The sequence below is a fragment of the Cyanistes caeruleus genome, chromosome Z, assembly GCF_971803275.1.
Source record: "Cyanistes caeruleus chromosome Z, bCyaCae1.hap1.1, whole genome shotgun sequence".
In the NCBI taxonomy this organism is placed as follows: domain Eukaryota; kingdom Metazoa; phylum Chordata; class Aves; order Passeriformes; family Paridae; genus Cyanistes; species Cyanistes caeruleus.
Genome location: NC_141732.1, coordinates 20,536,346 through 20,554,386, shown reverse-complemented (window position 1 = coordinate 20,554,386; position 18,041 = coordinate 20,536,346).

Genomic DNA, 18,041 nt, shown 5'->3' with positions numbered 1-18,041 from the left:
AGTAAATAGCTTAATCAAAACATAATGTAGTAATATCAAGTACTATGTAGCAGACTTATGATCTGCATAAGACTTCTTTTTAGCAGAATGTAAAAGGGTTTCAGCAGGAATATGTCCTTTGTGGGAGCCCAGCCTAACTTTTTAACTTCAAAATGGGAATGGGAAAGCATTTTAATTTCAAGAGAATTTTAATTTAAAGTACAGGAGAAGATAAAGTTAAACATGTTATTAGTATGGAAACAGTTGTTACCTGATTACAGGGGCTTTGTAGGACCATGCAACAGAGGAAATGTTTACTGTGCATTGCTGCATTTAAAGCACTTATCTTAATTTTAAGGTGCTTCACTGTTTTTTAAAGTACTGTATGTATGCATCTTAGCTAGAGGCAAGAGTAGCTGCATTTTGCTTATATTCTATTTCTGTCTACTCCTAAAATGCAAATGCTGATTGTTTTGGAGAGGAGGGATTGGTTTGTGTATTGCTATATCAAGGAGTAAGTCACAGTTTTACAGCAAGCCAGCTTAATCTCCCTAAGCATTCACTTCTGTCTGAGAGGGAAAAGCCTCTGTGCTCTTAGGGAACTACTTCCTTAAACATTCAAAAAAAAAAAAACAACAGAAGTTTTTATTTAAAAATTCCTTTCATATGGCTGTTTCACAATTGTTTTAAGTAGTATGATCTGTTTATTGTCATGGAAACATGGAGCCCTTTATAACAGTCTGGAAATTTTCATACTGCAAAATATAGGACTGAGGTTAATGCTTGTGAAACAGCACCATCTATTTCAATGCCAGAAGGCCCCATGATGGTCTGAGTAGAAGTGAGAGATGCTGCTAAACAAAAAACAAATTAAAACCAAAGATTTTTAGGTATGCTAACATAAATGGAAAGGTCATTTTCTGTCATTAAGAAGGACAGCCCTTGTCATAAAGAGCTATGCTGCAGAGTAAGGGGGACAGAGAATTAAACAGACCAGCACAAATAATCTTCATTTTCAATGCAAATTAATAGGAGCATTAGCAGTGAAATGTAAGTGAAGGTCTATATATGCTAGCTCTAGTCAGATTGTCATTAAGATGAATTACCACAGAAGACTGGTAATCAAAGGTTGTTTGGATTTTTTTGTTCCTTTCTTTTTGCATCAAAAGAGTAAATGTCACATAAAAGCACTGCAAATGAGTTTTAATAAGTCTCTAAGGAGTCCATTCAGCAGCATGCCTCTGTCTATGCTGAACTTCAAGCATGGGAAGAATCAGATTTGTTCCAAAGAAGTACATTCACATTTTTCTGCGGCTGTTTTCCCAACCAATGTTAGATATTAAGCACCAGTATAAGGAAAAGTAAGAAAGGCAAAATGAAAAAGTTTTTCTAAAGTTATCTCAAAATCAGAAAGGCAGCTGTGACAGTGTCGTACTGTAAAGGACTTCTTGGTGCTTATTCAGACTGTCCAGAGGAAGGCTTGCTGGGGCACAGTGCTGGAGTTCACAGAATTCACAGTCACAGAATGACCAGGTTGGAAGAGACCTTCAAGACCATTGAGTCCCGCCCATGCCCTAGCACCTCAACTAGACCATGGCACCGAGTGCCACATCCAGTCTTTTTTCAAACACATCCAAGGGTGGTGACTCCACCACTTCCTCAGGCAGACAGTGCCAGTACTTTATCACCCTTTCTGTGGAAAACTTTTTTCTGATATCCAACCTATATTTCCCTTGACACAGTTTAAGGCTGTGTCCTCTGGTTCTGTTGCCTGGAGAAAGAGACCAACCCTCACCTGGCCACAATCTCCTTTCAGGGAGTTGTAGAGAGTGATGAAGTCACCTTTGAGTCTCCTTTTCTCCAGGCTAAACAACCCCAGGTTTTCACCACTATTTTAGTGAAACTCAATTTATGAATTTTTATGATTTTTTAATGAATTTTGAATTTATGAATTTTTATGCCTCTTCTGAGATGTGGCGGGTATTTCATAACACCCTGCAAAAATAAAGAAGCCTTTAATCAGGTGTGAACGTGGAATAGAAGGAATGTAGCCTGCCATGTTTCAAAGACAGTAAGATATGATTTTATTGGGAAGTCATGTATTAGAATTTGACTTGCATTCCAACTTGTGAGGAATGGTGATCCACTCGATGAGAAATGTCCGTCCCGCCATTTAAAGGTGATGGAGGGGAGGAAATCAAGAGGTGATGGAGTGGTGAAATCAAGAGGAAATGTCAAGTAACTATGTTAAAATAAAGGCCATAGTGAAATTCATGAGAAGGGCTTCCTTGTTTTGCTGTAAGTTGATGGGAGAGGGAGAGACAAAAGGGTCACAAGAAAGGCAGCAAGAAGATTGAAATATGATTTTTTAAATCACTGTACACTTGTAGTCTATCAGAAGAAAACTACTGCGAGGGCACAGCTTCAATGCAAACATGTAAATGAAGGGTCATCTTGCATCTCCACCAGGAAAAGATTTCATAAGGGCTGATAACTTTGAAATAATTTAGAAATATATTGGAAAACCATTCCTTCAAATAGCACTAACTCCTTCATGACTGTTTAATAAAATACACTGGAAATACTACACTTCTCACATTTAATTTATTATTACTTTATGATCAGCCATCTGCTACACACATTGGACAGATTCTTCAGGTCCTCTTTCACCGTGAATGCTTTTCTGACTATTATGGCTTTGCCCTCACAAAACAAATAATGGATTTACAGGAAGCTAAGAAAAGGATTATGTTTCCAAATGGCATTTCCAAAAGATTGTGGTGCCACCTTGTGACAGTCGAGAACAAGGACAAGGGATAGTATTTCTACAGAAATTCAGTCTCAACCAGCAGAAGGTCTTATACTGGCACTGTTTCCCAGCTGTCATAATAAAAAATAAAGTTGTTCAGTATATTATGGAAAATGGGTGGTTTCTATTTTCCCCCCTGCTCCAGCGTTCATTTTTTTCATACAGTTTCAAAAAGAACAAGTAGAAAGAAGTATTCTTAGGGTAGAGGCAAGGAGAAGTTTCTCAAAGCACTGATGCTGACAGTTGTAGAATATGGGAAAAAAACCCCTCCAAACCCAACATACCACCAGACCTCTCTAAAACTGTAGCAAATGTGTACGGGTGCTAACAACAAACCCTGTACTTGAAGGACTCATCTGTCATGTGGTATGTCTCTTATTCAGCAGATTTGGGCAAAGAAGGGTGAACTTTGAATAGACACCACTGCAGAAGATGCTGTGGCAAGGTGATACAGCTAAACAGCCATGTGTGGTTATCTAGAGTAAAGATAAAGTGGCATATCAGATCAGGCTGGTTTCCCATCTCCATTCCAGAGGTGGTCTGTGACCAATTCTATCAATTGCTGTGTGCTTTTATGGTATGTCCATTTTGCTTCAAATAGTTGGAATAATGTAGACAAAAAGTTATTTAAAAATCTGGGCTTTAGTCTTTAATATATGGTTTTACAACCTATTCATGTGCCTTCCTCATTCAGTGGGACCAAATGTCCCACTGAAAGAAAAGCCAAACACTCCACTTCTAGGGAGTTCAGATTTACAAAACTGGTGTCAAGATGCCCATTGCCATATTTATTATTTTCTGTGCTATTCTTCACAAATCAATGAATCATAGTATTTCTAGTGCAGAAATTAGATCATGTATGTTCCTTGATTATGCTATGTGGAGCTTTACATTAAATTGTTCACTGTGAGAGTAATAGATGTTTTCTGAGCAGTTTCAGCTAGTGAGTATCATATAACATATATTTTTGACTGGCAATAATAACTTACCTTGGCAATAGAACTTATTCTGCCTCTTTCAAACTCTGCTTAGTCCTTCCTTCTTATCTGCATTAAGTGGTTGTAGGTCACTATAAGAAAATTGCCAGCTGATTTTTCAAAATAGTAGATTAATGAAATTTAATGTCAGAAGAAAAAAAAAATTAATTTCTTATTGCTCAGTTTTATCCATTTAAAACTTCAACACCTTCTTCCACAACCACCTCTTGCCATATTCTAACCTATGATAGAACTTGGCTGCTAAACAACTGGTAAATACCTTGGAAGTTTCTGGAAGTTCTGGAAGTTATGTCAGATTTCAAGTCCAGTTGAATTGTAAAGGTTCTTCTGCTATTTCTGCCATTTACAGTAAAGCTCTCCACTCTTCATGGAGTCATATATGCTTAATTATGGGGATGATTGGAAGTTTTTTAATATATTTTCTCGGAATTTAACATTTCAGTTAGCATGAGTTTATTGGCAAATTAATTATTTTGCCTTCTAAATTGGTAATATTATTTCCAAATACTTGCTTATTTCAAATAATAACTGGATATTAATAGATACCATACATTGTTAATTATTCCTGCTAACACTGTCTGATTGTGCAAAAAAGACTGGAGGTTTGTGTGTAGATTTTTTTGTTTTGTTTAATCTGAAATTACCATTATGTGGAATTGTTTGAAATATAGTATGCTTGCCTCTAATTGATTGGGGCAAATGCTTCTGGAGTATCTGAAAAATAGGATACTTGATATTATGGAAACTTGAAGATTTTGTTAATCTATAGCTCATCTACCAAGTCCAGAAACAATGTGATAGTTAAGTTTTTTCATCATACCCTGATATGAACCTATGGCAAGTTACCTGAGCTTGTTTAATTACAGTCCACAAAATTAAAATATTAGGATTTTTAATTTATAATTTCATCTAGATGCGTATTTAGCCTAGTATTAAGGAAAATACACAAATATAATACAGTCTTACAAATATACACAAATATATTATCTTACAATATACAACTGAAAAATTAAAAAGATAAAGAACTCCCAGTCTCTATAGATTCATTATTAGTATAAAATGAACTGGAGAAAAGAACTACTTTCGGTGAAGCATCAGGGCTGCTGATGCTGAAGCTCTACACTGGAGAAGAATTTTACTTTTCTCGTTAATGCAGAATACAAAATGCTTCCCTCAGACGTAGTTTGGCTGCAGATGAATTGTCCGTACTGCCAAAAACCACTAGATGTAGCTGTTGACGCTTGCAGCAGGAAGAACGCACACACCCAAACACACACCCACACCTGCCTGCCCCCCTCCTCCTCCCCTTCCACAGCTGGGTATTTGTTGGTTCATGTAAGTGATGTTTTGGATTCTTTTTTTTTTTTTTTTCAAGCAAATCTTCGTATTGTGGCTTTCCTTAAAATATTACATATGTCTTTTCACCATCTCTGAATTTGTCAGACCCTCCTCATTACACATGATACAAGAATGTAGTGTAAAATTTAAACATAATATGACTGTTCATGAATTAATTATACATAATGATCATTGAAAATAAGATAACATATATGCTTCCAGCAACTGGCCTGACATTGTGACTGGAGTGGTACAGGGCAGGTTTCTCTTGGAGCAATGATGCATTTTACATAGCTGGGACATAGCAGTAATCTGAAGAGCTGCAATTGCCACAATACCAGATGGATTCCTGAAAATAGGAGTCCTGTACTAATCTGTCTAGATTATTGAATGCAGTGACCACTTGGCAGTATATCAGGGAATGCTTGTAGAACTGAGTCAAAATTAGTTATGAGGTTTTATTTTCAGTTGCATCTATAAATGTTCTGTTTCCCATTTTACCATTTTTGTGGGAAATGCATCTAAAAAAGTTACCCATTGCTTTTTTTTATATTGCTTTTAAGTTGTTTTGCTTTTCAGTTACCTGTGCCACAGTAATTTTTAAAATTGTATTGACAGTACCGCTCTGTAAAATTATGCTAGAATTGCCAGTTTAATTAGGAAAATTATGATTTAAGAAATACAAAATAAAATATGATATAAAAACCCCAAAAAGTTTTCTTATCAATAAAAGTAAGGTATGTATATGCATAAAGCATATACAAAACTTTTTGTATTATTTTCTTCTACAATGATTAATGCAAATAGGCTGTTACTTCAACATTTGCATATCTTTATGCATTCCTGTGACTCCACGGTTCTCAGCTGACTTGTGCAGAAGGCCTGATAACTTGTCCAGACATCACATGGAAAATGCCTGGTCCAGGCAGCAATGCAAGTGGATCATCAATGCAAGAATCCACAGTGAGAGGATTATAGGTATTTAAGGAAATCCAGAAGCAAAGCTACAAGAATTTTGCCATGAGTTGCTCCAGAACTCAGAATAGAATTGATCCCTGAAGAATTAAGTTAATAATGAAATTCACTGGTGTACGCTGGTTTCTTAAATATCATTCCCTGCTCAGTCAAGGCAAATTGACTGCAGTGTCTGGGCCAGGAGAAAAACAGCAGCAGTTTTTTTAGTAACCCAGTCGCTGCTGCTGCTGCTGACCTCCACACAGTTCTGCTCTCTCTGTGCCAGTCTCATGAAGGAGATTGTTTCCCCTCTCCTCTTCTTCACTCCCATTTCCTCCCCTGCCCTCTCTGCTATGTTTAGGATAGCTGCTACCATTGTGGGGTCTAGGTCTTAGGGTTAAAAGCTGCATTACAAAGCATGTACACAGACCAAAGAAATTGTACAGAAACTAACACAGAAATGTCTATCCAGCAAAATATGTGAATCAGGTTATAAAAAGTAATTTTTTCACTTCAGTTTCCCCCATTGTCCTCAATCTGTGCTTCATAACAGGGATCTGCTTTCCTTGAGTCATGAACTCTATGCTGCCCCTCACAAAAGTACAACAAAAAAATTCTGATTTGTATGTTTATGGTACAAAAGACCATGGAAACAAGATCTCTATGTTTGTACCATTTTTATATAGTCCACAGGATGATTTAAAGTCCAGAGTTCCAAATTCTATTATTTTCTTTAGATACCTGGAAATACAAACAAAAAAAAAAAAACACTGCATTTTAAAAGATCCAGCAATGACTCAGTCTTTTTATACAAAAATAAAAAATAAAAAGACTCCAGATGTTGAAACCAGTGTCATCTGTTTTTCAGTAAACTTACAGTAACCTTTATTTTAACCAATTCCATCCAAATGTTGGGGTGGGAAGTGGTGTTGTTTTTCTTTTTGGGGCTTTATGGGTTTTTTGTTTGTTGGTTTGTTTTTTTTTTTTTTCCCATTGAATTATGAGGAATTAATTAAGAAATTTAAAAATTGAGTCTGAAATTGATTTGTTTGATGCCACGTGCAGGTGTTTACTTGGAAAAGAACTGCAAATCCAATGCATTACAAACACTCTTGATTTCTTTGAATTGTCTCACTTTGACTATTGACTAATTTTTTAGGCTGCTATGATTACAATTAATCATACCAGTTCAAAACAGGTGTTGCACTGTGTTTCATGTACTGAGAAACAAAGAAAGTTTAAATATGGCTAAAATTCTTCTCTGTCCCTTGTTAATTTTCCGGTCCCTGGAGTGGTGGAATAGGTGATTTTTATTCATGGCACCTGCAACCTGCAACAGGAATCCCAGCTGCATAAATTATGGCACTCACAGCTTAGGACTGCTGATGGAGAAAAGCAGGATGCAGGTAGTGTGATCTATTTACAGCTGTCACAGCTTAATGGAAGGGTAGCTGCATCCAGCATCAGAGCTTCAATAGCTTTTTGAGGATGTTGTAGGGACTGCTGAAGTGATTTGGTCTAAAAGTTACACATGCCTAGCCCACTGTGATGACCCTGACCTTTGATAAAAACCTTGTGAGTTATGGGTCAGTATTAGTGCTTTCAATCTGGAGAACCAAAGATAAATATGGGAATGGTCCAGGTTCAAAAAGCAGTCCCAAAATACAAACCTAGACTACTGGTAGAATCTCAAATAACCTGTTGCCACACACTCCCCTTTTAGTTAGACCTAATAATCTTCAAGCAGGTGAAAAACCTTTTTCGACCCTAGGAAATTTTTTAAGCCTCTCTTGGATTGAGACAGTTTAATGAGGTGGCCAGTATGAAATTAATAACCTGCCTCTTGATTCCAGCCAATCTCTTCCCACCAATGATGAGTGAGATATGAGTAGATACAAGTGAAAAAAATAAGTTTAGTAACAGAATGTCAACAGGAAAGGCGAAAAGGGGGCAATAACACAAATTCACGATCTGCCACCTGAACAAAGAGACTCAAAATGCTGGAAATGCCCTTCCCAAGACCATGCCCAGCAGGGACGGCTTCGGGCTTGTGGGACCAAGGGAGATGTTGCTCACTGGGGCAGCACCTCCGCTGCTGACAGGCACCTGCAGAACCCTCCCCAAGGCAGCCTGAAACTCCTGCTGCAGCCTCCCCAGAAGAGGAGAGGAAAAATCCCCAAAAACTGCAAAGGGAAGAAAAGAACCTTTGTCTGAGCAAAGACCAGACTGCACACGAAGTAAATACCACGCGGCAAAGAAGCTCCCTGTGAGAGACAATTTTATAAATACCCATGACAGCACCCCCAGAAACACACACAAGGTGTCTGGCTATAGGGTCTTACAGAGTAAGAATTTTGGGGCACAGATAGATAAGGAATACGCTAACGTTATGGATCAATAGAAAATGCTTCAAAGGCAAAAGAAAATTATATGAGCAGAAGGCTGCTGGTGTTTGGCATTGACTTGTCTGCTGGTACACATGGACTTTATGATGTCTTAATCAAAATTAAAATTATCTTTTTCTATGTGATTTTTTTACAAGTATTAGCATTCTTCACTGGAACTAAAATTACGATATTAAGTGTACTTTACAAGAATATATTTTCACAGTATGGTTCATAGTATTCATACATTGAAATAGGCAGATCTAAGAAACAAGTATCATCACAGCTACACAGTATAAGATTGTCTTAATAATTCATCTAAGCAGGTACTCACACACAGTATTCCATTGATGTTACATTACAGATTGCATCCCCGAAATGACTGATGATATCAATCATTGTAGGAGAAGGGATTACAGACAACATCACCCCTGATAAATAACAGCTGTATTAATTACCCAATACAGCCTTGCCCCTGAAGAGTCACAGCTATTTCCAATAAAGATAAGTGTGATAAAAGGGATGGGTTGGCTGGTTATGGGAGGACCTTGAGGGATGACCTGGAGGAAGAGGAGTGATGCAGAAGGACTGGACATACCAGGACAGAGAGAATCACTGCTGTGTTAGGTCAGTCTGGGTCTGCAGTTAGAGCCTGTTGCTGGAACCTGTGTTCAGAGTCTGTGAAATAATATGTGCAGTCATAGTCTAGCAGGATATAACCAGCCATCAGAGGCTGCAAGGCAAACAAACCTACAGCAGGAGCTTGCTGTAGCCAGAGTCAGGAAAACTGAGTTATAAAAAGGAGTAAACCAGGACATTTTCATACTGTGATAAACAAGAAGTCTGTGTCTCAGCTCATTTCTACCTCTAATGAGGGGGCTGTTGCAACAAATCATCATTTAATACAGCAATGTCCTTAGAGTTCCCTGCAGATGCCTTGCCTGCTCTTTGGCTCCCATTAGTCTCCAAAGTCTGTGCTTTAAAACATCTCACAGTTTTAATAATGAAGCCATTTAGCACATTGTTTGCTGTGGGATTGTTGCATTAATTTTACTGGAAATATTCGTGAAAGCATGTGAAAACACTTAAACCCAGAAAATACAGAAGAGTCATGCCACACACTGTAACACTGCTAACCAAGGCCAATGACAGAGGTGGTACAGGAGCTGAGAAGAGCCCAGAGTGTTTGTTGCTCTGTCTTTTGCTTTCTGATTTCACTTACCTTTTCAAAATTGGTTTCTAATTCCACTGGCAGTTTTGGAGCACATCCTGCAGCAAATTGAAGCCATTTCCAAAGCCGGGGCTGTGTTTTCACTCCTGTTCTGGACTCATGGGAGATTTTCTTTAAATTCTCTTTGCACTTCTAGAGTGCCCAGCCTTTACTCTGGAATTCCCACTCCTTCCAGGATGTCGTTCTCTAAAACTTGCAGAAGATTTAAAAGGCTAATTTGTGTAGCACATGTATGTTCTGTGGATAACAGATGTCTAATTTTTTTAAAGGAACTATATGTTTCGGCGCTGAAGAAATATGACTACTCCCATAACTCATTCAGCAGGTGCCAATGAATAGAGATGATGGTTCAAATTAATTTTCATTTATTTTTTTCTGTCTAGCTAAGAATCTTAGTTCTGTCATCTTCTAGAAACAGCAAACGAACAAAAATGTGATAGTGAATATCAGTGCTTATGAAATGTATCTCATGACACTTGAGTCTTCTTTTCAGAAGAACAATAATTTAAAAATGGCCTAACAGAGAGAAAAACTGCTGGAAGGGATTTCTCTAATTCTTTGGTTTTCCTGCATTCTTGAAGGAAAGCTTAAGACAAATGGATGTAAATAAAATGCATAAAAAGTACATATCTAACATTCCTACTGACATTTTAAGAAACGTATGTTGCTTTGTCTGGCTCTGTTCTGGATATGAAATACTTCCCCTTCTCTCTACCCTCTAAAAAGATGTTCAAGTCTTTTCTGAGGTAGTCTCTCTCCTTTTCTCCAATATTGCAAAATGTAAGTCAGCATAACTACATCTGATACATATTCAGACATTGTGTACAACATATTGGTAAGCAAGCACACGATCCTGTAAATTATAGAATATTTAATGATTGACAATTGATTGGAAAGAAAATGAAAAAAAATAAATACTGATCATTGACTTTTCTCAGCATCTCAAGATAGTATTCTCTCTTTCAAGACAACTGCTTTTTCTAATCCAATGGAGAGTCATAATAGCAATTAATTTGCAATGAATAAGTGCCAGAGAAGTTTCTGCTCTCCACTGTAATGTCTGTAGAGGTGAAACAGCCAACTCGATTTTTAAAGAAATTCTGAAATTCACCATTCTGCTCCCACTTCTTCTGAGCTCACTGACATCAACAGAATTGCATTTATGTAATTCTGCTGCTACAAGAAAGCTCTAGACTCCACATTCTAGTCTGTTGTGGGTTTTAGTTCATCTGGCTATTATTCTTTGGAATGGTGCTTAGGGGGACATTACTTGGCTGTCCTGAGCTGTGTCCAGACTGCTGCTTTCACAGGGATAAAGGTGGGAAGAGGACTTGTAAGCAAACAAAATACCAGAGTGGACAGAAGCTGTTAGCAGCAACATACAACAGGCAGTAGCAGTAAGACTGTCACAACTGCGTTGTTTTCAGATGCAGCATCAGAAATATTTGCAAACCAGGGGAGTGTCATGTTGCAATGTGACAGTGAGGGATAGTGGGGACTGGGGGGAAAGTTGTAGTTTCTTTCAGGTGCCTATGAAAGAAAGACCCTGCTCCTATCTCTTTAGAGCCAAGGCTGTCCCTTTTCCCAGCATGTAATTACTGTGACATAAAATAAGCGAAGATGGTGGTAGTCAGCACCCAAAAATCTATTGTAACACCCTGCACATCTTTCATCTGCATTCTTGACATAGGTAAAATGTTAGAATTTGGCATAAAGTGACAAGACAATAAAAAAATCCCAGCAACAAAGAATTATTGTGTTATCCTTGTGTGTTAAATTGGAGTCCTGGCTGCAGTAAGAGATGGTCTAATCAGCAAGGGAATAAAATGGTCTGAGGTCAGCCTCAGTGAATGACAACTTGGCAGAAAAGACATTTCAGTATCTTCCTACTGTGTCCTGCAGTTGATTGTAATAGCTGTTGATTGTAATGGTAGTTTGAGCCATTTTATATTATGGGAATTGTCAAAATCTGTATGATACAGTCTATATGACTCTTAGGTTTACAAAAATAATCATTAAGAGTTGCAGCTAATGCAATCCACAGCCTTCCTAAATACTAGATGGAAGACCTCTCTTACCATACTTCTCCCCTAATTTCTGCATTTATCTGTCTTTTGCTATGCTATTATAGTAATTATTTGATTTGCACTTTTTCATTCTGAGGACCATTGTGTGGATTGCTGGTTTGTTCGTGCTAGGAGCCTGTCATAACCTAGGAGAAGAGTCTCCTGCTGTTATGTAAATAACATTTAACGAAGCCTGTTCTAGAATGACACTTTTGACCTCCAGACGACACATCATTACAAAAGGAGTATTTAGAAATTGCTGCTATTTGTATGGTTGCTTCCAGGGTACTCTTTTTTTCAGCTGAGATTTTACATTATTTTACAGCTGAGACAAAATACTAAAGAGCAATCTAAAAGAAGATTTTTCTTCACCTTTCTCATATCCTATTTCTATCACTGTTTTCTTTTTCTTTCCCCGCTGGGAAAATGTAAAACTATCCTCTACCTTCAGTTGTCTCTAGCACATAGTATTTGGTTCTAATAGTACCAGCTTTTTTTAAAGTTTGTATTCCTGATGGTGCAACCAGACTGCAAGTTTACAATATAATTGAACCACTATTTAATGCAACAGATTTTCCACATTTATTTTTTCACAGATAAAGTTTAAAAATAGTCTAGTTTTTGAAGAATATAAGTTTCCAGTCTGCCCCTGAATGCACTTTTTTAGCCTATTGAATATCTACAGTTGTGGCTTCCAAGTGTATTTTTGACTTTTGACCATTACTTTACTCAAACCAACTAGTTTTTAAAAATTAAAATATATGCCATGAAGAAGAAAAATAAAGTGAAGCTGAATATGTTTCGGCCTTAAAGGGTTCATCTTAGTCATGTCAGGGGAAAAAATAGCTGATCAAAGAAAAAAAATTGACACTAAACATGTACAACATTAGTCATATATTTTAATGGGTCTTGCTAGAATTCATAAATTTGATGACTATTTCTTTCTAGTTGCTTCTTCTTTCACTGAACTAGTCTGCAACTGTGGGGGGTTGGGATGGCTGCAACATTTCTTTAGCCAATAAGAAATTGCAGCTGTTAGAAAATAAACTGTCTGCTAAATTTGAAAACATGTTTTCAGTATAACTCTTCAACACTGAGTTTAGCATTATTAGGGGTCTCTTCAAATGGAACTGGTTTTCATATTTTAAAATTGTTTTCATAATTCACCACAGCTTTTTTCCTGTTCTCCTCCTGTGTCCATCACTCTGTTTTTCTTCACAGAAAAAGTACATCCGTGGAGGAAGCAGAAATTTAACCAGAATCCATCACTTTCAGTTGTATTTTTTTTTAATGTTTAACTTAGGATTTCTTTTCTTCACTTACAATTGGTTAAAGGAAAATAATTAAGCATTGTGCTTTTCTACTGCATTTTTATTGGGAAGAAAGGGGAAAGATAATAGAAATGACAAAAAATACTAAACTCATAATTAAAAGAACTTGTTTTTCTGAAGAAACATTTTAGCACCTTATATGAAAATGAGGTTTTTTTTAAAAAAAAGCGTTTTGTGAACCTTTTGTATGGATGTTAGTAGAGAGATTTCCAACCACTGTTGGTACTAAAGAGGAGACAGAAGCCTTATAATGCAATAACAGAAAAGGTAATTTTTATTTGATCCTGAAGTGTAGCCATTAGTATTTGCCTTTTGGATTCTTTTCCACAACAAAAAGTGTTTATGCAGAATGCTTACTAAAAGTATAATAGCAATAACAGTAATGATAATAATTCCAGACTTACATAAACAGTAAAGTCAATTAACAAAACCAGTGACATAACACAGAATGTTAAGAGTAAGAATATCTCAGCAGGAGGCTATTTTTCCTGACATTTGAAAGTTTGAGTCTATTGTATCAAAAAAAAGAGGGCTGTGAATGCAGAAAAGAGGTATTTATGATGGAGGGAGCTAATTGTTGTGACAGCTAGATATTTTAATTGTAAACTGTGGATTGGCCTTTTTAATTTTACAGTTTGAAGCAAAGAATTGCATCAACCTTATTTACTCCCTTTCTCCCACCATAAGTTTTTCACAAGCTAGACTCCTCTGTGGAGATCCTGTGAGGTCTGTCTCAGTTTTTCTACATTTCTTCATCTTTATTCACATTGTGAATAAAAGAGCAAGAGCTCTTTCTAGCAGTGTTCTTGATCTTATCTTTTTGGCCTATATGATTACAATGTAATTTTAAGAATCCAGCTAATTTCTGTTTAAATAGTAAGAAGCATTCCACACCTTCCCTCCCAAAAAGCCCAGCCACCTGAAAAAAAAAATCCTGAAACACAAATGAACTCCTTTATCTCATCCTCTTCTTCCTCTTCCCCCCTCTCAGTGAGGACTAATAACTACCTGTACTCTGTATGCTGTGGCTTGTATTGTACAACTGCAGCATGTAATCAAAGCTGACAAGTGAACCCCCAAGCAAAATTATTTTCTGCTCATGAATAGAAAAAATCAGAAAAACATAGGCAAAACCATGCAGCTAGCACAGATCACAGATCCTAGAGAAACACTGTTATGCTTTCTCACTATTAAAAAAGCACTTACTGTAAGAGACTCTCATAAAGGGAAGAACCCCAAATAAAATTTTCCGGAGCTTTTTCTTTCTGAAACTATCTAAAAGTAAGAGGAAGTTATTTCATTTTTTTTCTCTCTCTCTCTGTATCCTTTTGTACCTTTTTCTATTTTTTTACTGTGTGACAGTATATATTTTGATCTGATTTGAAAGTAGTCAAGGGCAAGAACAGAAGGAAAAAGAACTTTTGATTTTAGATCTACACCAAAGCTCAGTGACTAGGCAGGAAGACAACTAAGGACCCTAAGAGAAAATCAGAGAAAGAGAAAATTGGCCACAACCAACATGTAAAACCCCACACAGATTTCTAAAACATGAAGAAAAACTGAAATAGAATTTGATTCCACTGTGCTTCCTCCTGCTGCTCTCACTGTTGAACTCAGTGTTACTGAGAAAACCCAATTTGCAATGCTGTCCTTACCCCTCAATGAAAAAGAAAAAGGCAATGGGAAAGGGGTGGCGGGGGGGAGAAGGGGAAAGGGAAGGGGGAGAATAAAGGTGTGTGTGACTGTAGGTTTTCGACTGTATAAGAGTTTCCCATTGGAAATGTTAGTCAAATCGTTTCTGCTTTCTCTATAGCAAACAGGGGACAAACATGGAAGAATCCTTTAAAGGCTTTTGCTAAGGTCACCATACTCAGGTAAATAAACTTTTAAGAAACATCTAAATCCCCTAAAGCCTTACAATGGTTAAAAAAAAAAAAAAGCCTGGTTAGAGGAGGACCTTCTCTTAAAAGAGATGCCGTTTTCCTCTGTCTGTGAAATGTACGTGAGGGACTTGCTTATGTTTAAATACAAAATGGATTAAAAATTCTAATTTAGTAATTTTGGGAAAACCTTTACAACATCTTGTAATATCTAACAAAACATCTAACCTATAAAATATCTATTGTAACATCTAACCAAAGTAGAGAGTAGAATAATTTTTGGTTTTTTACTCTGACATATTCTTGCAATGTCTTTTGAACTTCGTTGATGCCTACAGAAACACTGTGACTTTTATTTTCACCATGAAGATACTTCTGCTTATGTACATGAGCACATCATTTAATCTTTCTTCGGACTGATAATAATATTTGATATTCTGAGGAGAGGAAAAGACATGTTTCAGCAATAAAACCCAGAAAGCCAAAGACTGTTGGTCTAGGTTTGTAAACATACAAAACTTAGCACAAGCTTTAGGTACCAAAATGCTACATACATTCCTACCTGTACAAGACAGTGGATTTTGGTGGGTTTTAGCTTTTCTCTGCTGAAGAAATCAGATGATAGCAATGAAGAATATGTGAGTTCAGTAAATAATTCCGGCCAAAATAATAGAGCATAATTCCCATACAAGTCTCCATTTTGTGACAAAATTTAATAGGACATTTATTGCTCATTCCTGCTTTTAGGCTTGATGTTGTGACCTAGTAACACTGTTTATTCTGCAAAATGATAACAGAACACAACAAATATTATGGTTGATATTTTTTTTTTCCCTCGGAAGATTCACTTAGGAGGGTTGAAAAGAGCTGCTTCAAACAGCTATGAGAAACCTGGGCAAAGAATCTGTCTCTTAATTTGACTTAGGTGCATTGTCCTAGAGGAGATATCCTTTTCATGCACCCACATCAGGAAGACAAGTGAGGATTTTTTTTCCTCAGATTAGTCCATTTCACTGAATATGGCACAATCACAGCATCAGTTCTCAATATTTCTCTGTTTTATGGCTTGAAAATTCTGCTAAGAGTAAGCACAGATTTTTCCTCTATTGATTTTTTTTTCTGATTTAATTATAAAATATTGTAGGTTTTTAATAATTTAGGGAAGACATAGTATCAACTTGGGGGGTGTCAGTCTTAAAGAGAAAAGACATGAGAATCTGTAACTAGATCCTATGTATGCGAGACTAAGTTAATTCCTGGTATTATGCTGGTAGTCAGTAGTGGGATTCCCTGGGGAGGGCTAGGAATCAAGCTTTTATTCAGACCTGAGAGCAGTGAATGTAAACACTTGGAACCAAAGAATATTTTAACTTCCAAGGGAGATCAAGGGAAGTAGTCCAAACTTCCTCAATTCATGCCCATCTCTATATACCTTGCTCATGTCTATGCCCAGCTAAATTCTGAAGGTCTGCAAGGAAGGTGGTTTCACACCCTCTCTGAGCAATCTCTTCCACTGCTTGAACCTACTCATGATGATAAAGTTTTTCCTAGGATTTATCCAGCATTTCCTAACAAAGCTCTCAGCTTCATTCTCCTTCTATCCTCTTCATTAGGCATCAGTGGACAGTCATTCATTCTCTCCCTTGCTTTTTATTATTTTTTGAGGCCAGACAAATCTATCTCTCGACACTCTTTTCATGACCTGTGCTCGAACATCTTGAACAGCACCGTGGGAGGAATCATGTGTGTGTCTTGTTTGCCTGATTTTTTGGCCAGCTGGTTTCCCCTCATTTGGAAATACTGCTGTGGAAACAGTCAATCAAAACAAAGTACACTTGCTGTGTGCATATAGGTAATTTATATAGAGCACTATCTTTACATGTAAAACAGAAGATGAAAGGGACCTTTGTGAAAATGTAGAAACACATATTTTTCAGTTTGTCCTTTTAATTTAATTTACAGAAAGTTTTATTTTTCCAGACTGCCACCAAAGATTTGCTCTGCTGGTTGAGACATTAGTAAGGCTAAAATGTAAGTTCTGTCACCGGACAGAAATGTTTATATTTTTCTTCCTTTTTCAATCAGGATATGATCTTGGAACATAACATTTTCAGTAATATATGTATTTATTATTTTTATATATTATGTATATAGTTGTATATATATACATATATTATGTATATATATTTGTTGAATCTTCAGACAAAAGTTTCTGAATTTAAAATTATTTTACAGCATGTTTTGTTTAATGAGGTATTAGAAAACATTTCCACATAAATACACTTGTTAGGAATCCTAAAACTGATTAAATGAAGATGCCTTTGGTGAGAGTTAGTCATGGTAACTTTAAACATGATCATTTAAACAGTCTGTCATGGTCATTTAAACAGCATCAGTGACAGCTGGAATAGCTGATATTGACCATTTATTCCTAAGAAAACAAGTTCAGTTCTTGAAAATATTTAGTTCTCGAGCTGCCTACAAGTGATGTAAACAAGCAATTTTTTTTCACCTTGGTGGGAACTTGACAGAAGGGTCAGTCCTTAAGTACCTGGTATTTCACTTGTGCCAAGAGATTCTTGGAGGAATCATGGTTGAAATGAACACTTTCTCTGCAGTTGCAGTATTTTAGAGAGAATCTTCTTTGCAATTTTCATTTCTTCAATATTTTTTAATAGCACTACTTCTTTACTTGTTATTTTGGTATTTTCCCTAGGGTGTTTTGCATTTCCTGTTTCCCCTGCCCCTGCTTTTACTACTGTCCAGTGACCATGTCACATTAAAGGTGTGATCATGATTTTCTTAGCAACTCTGGATGCAGATTATCTAAGCAACTCTTCCCTTATGACATGGTTATAGAAAGCACACACAGCTGTAGTTGCTGGAGGCAGGTTTTCAAACACAACCCTGTTCTTAGGAGGCATATCCTAGCATCAAACTCCAGAACTTTATTATTCAGAGTATCCAGACTGGTAAAATACATGGCTTTGATATTTGTTTAATATGAAGTTTCTGGTGGTACCACTACCCACAGATATTAAGAATTTTACAAACAATATTTTTTGAAGACT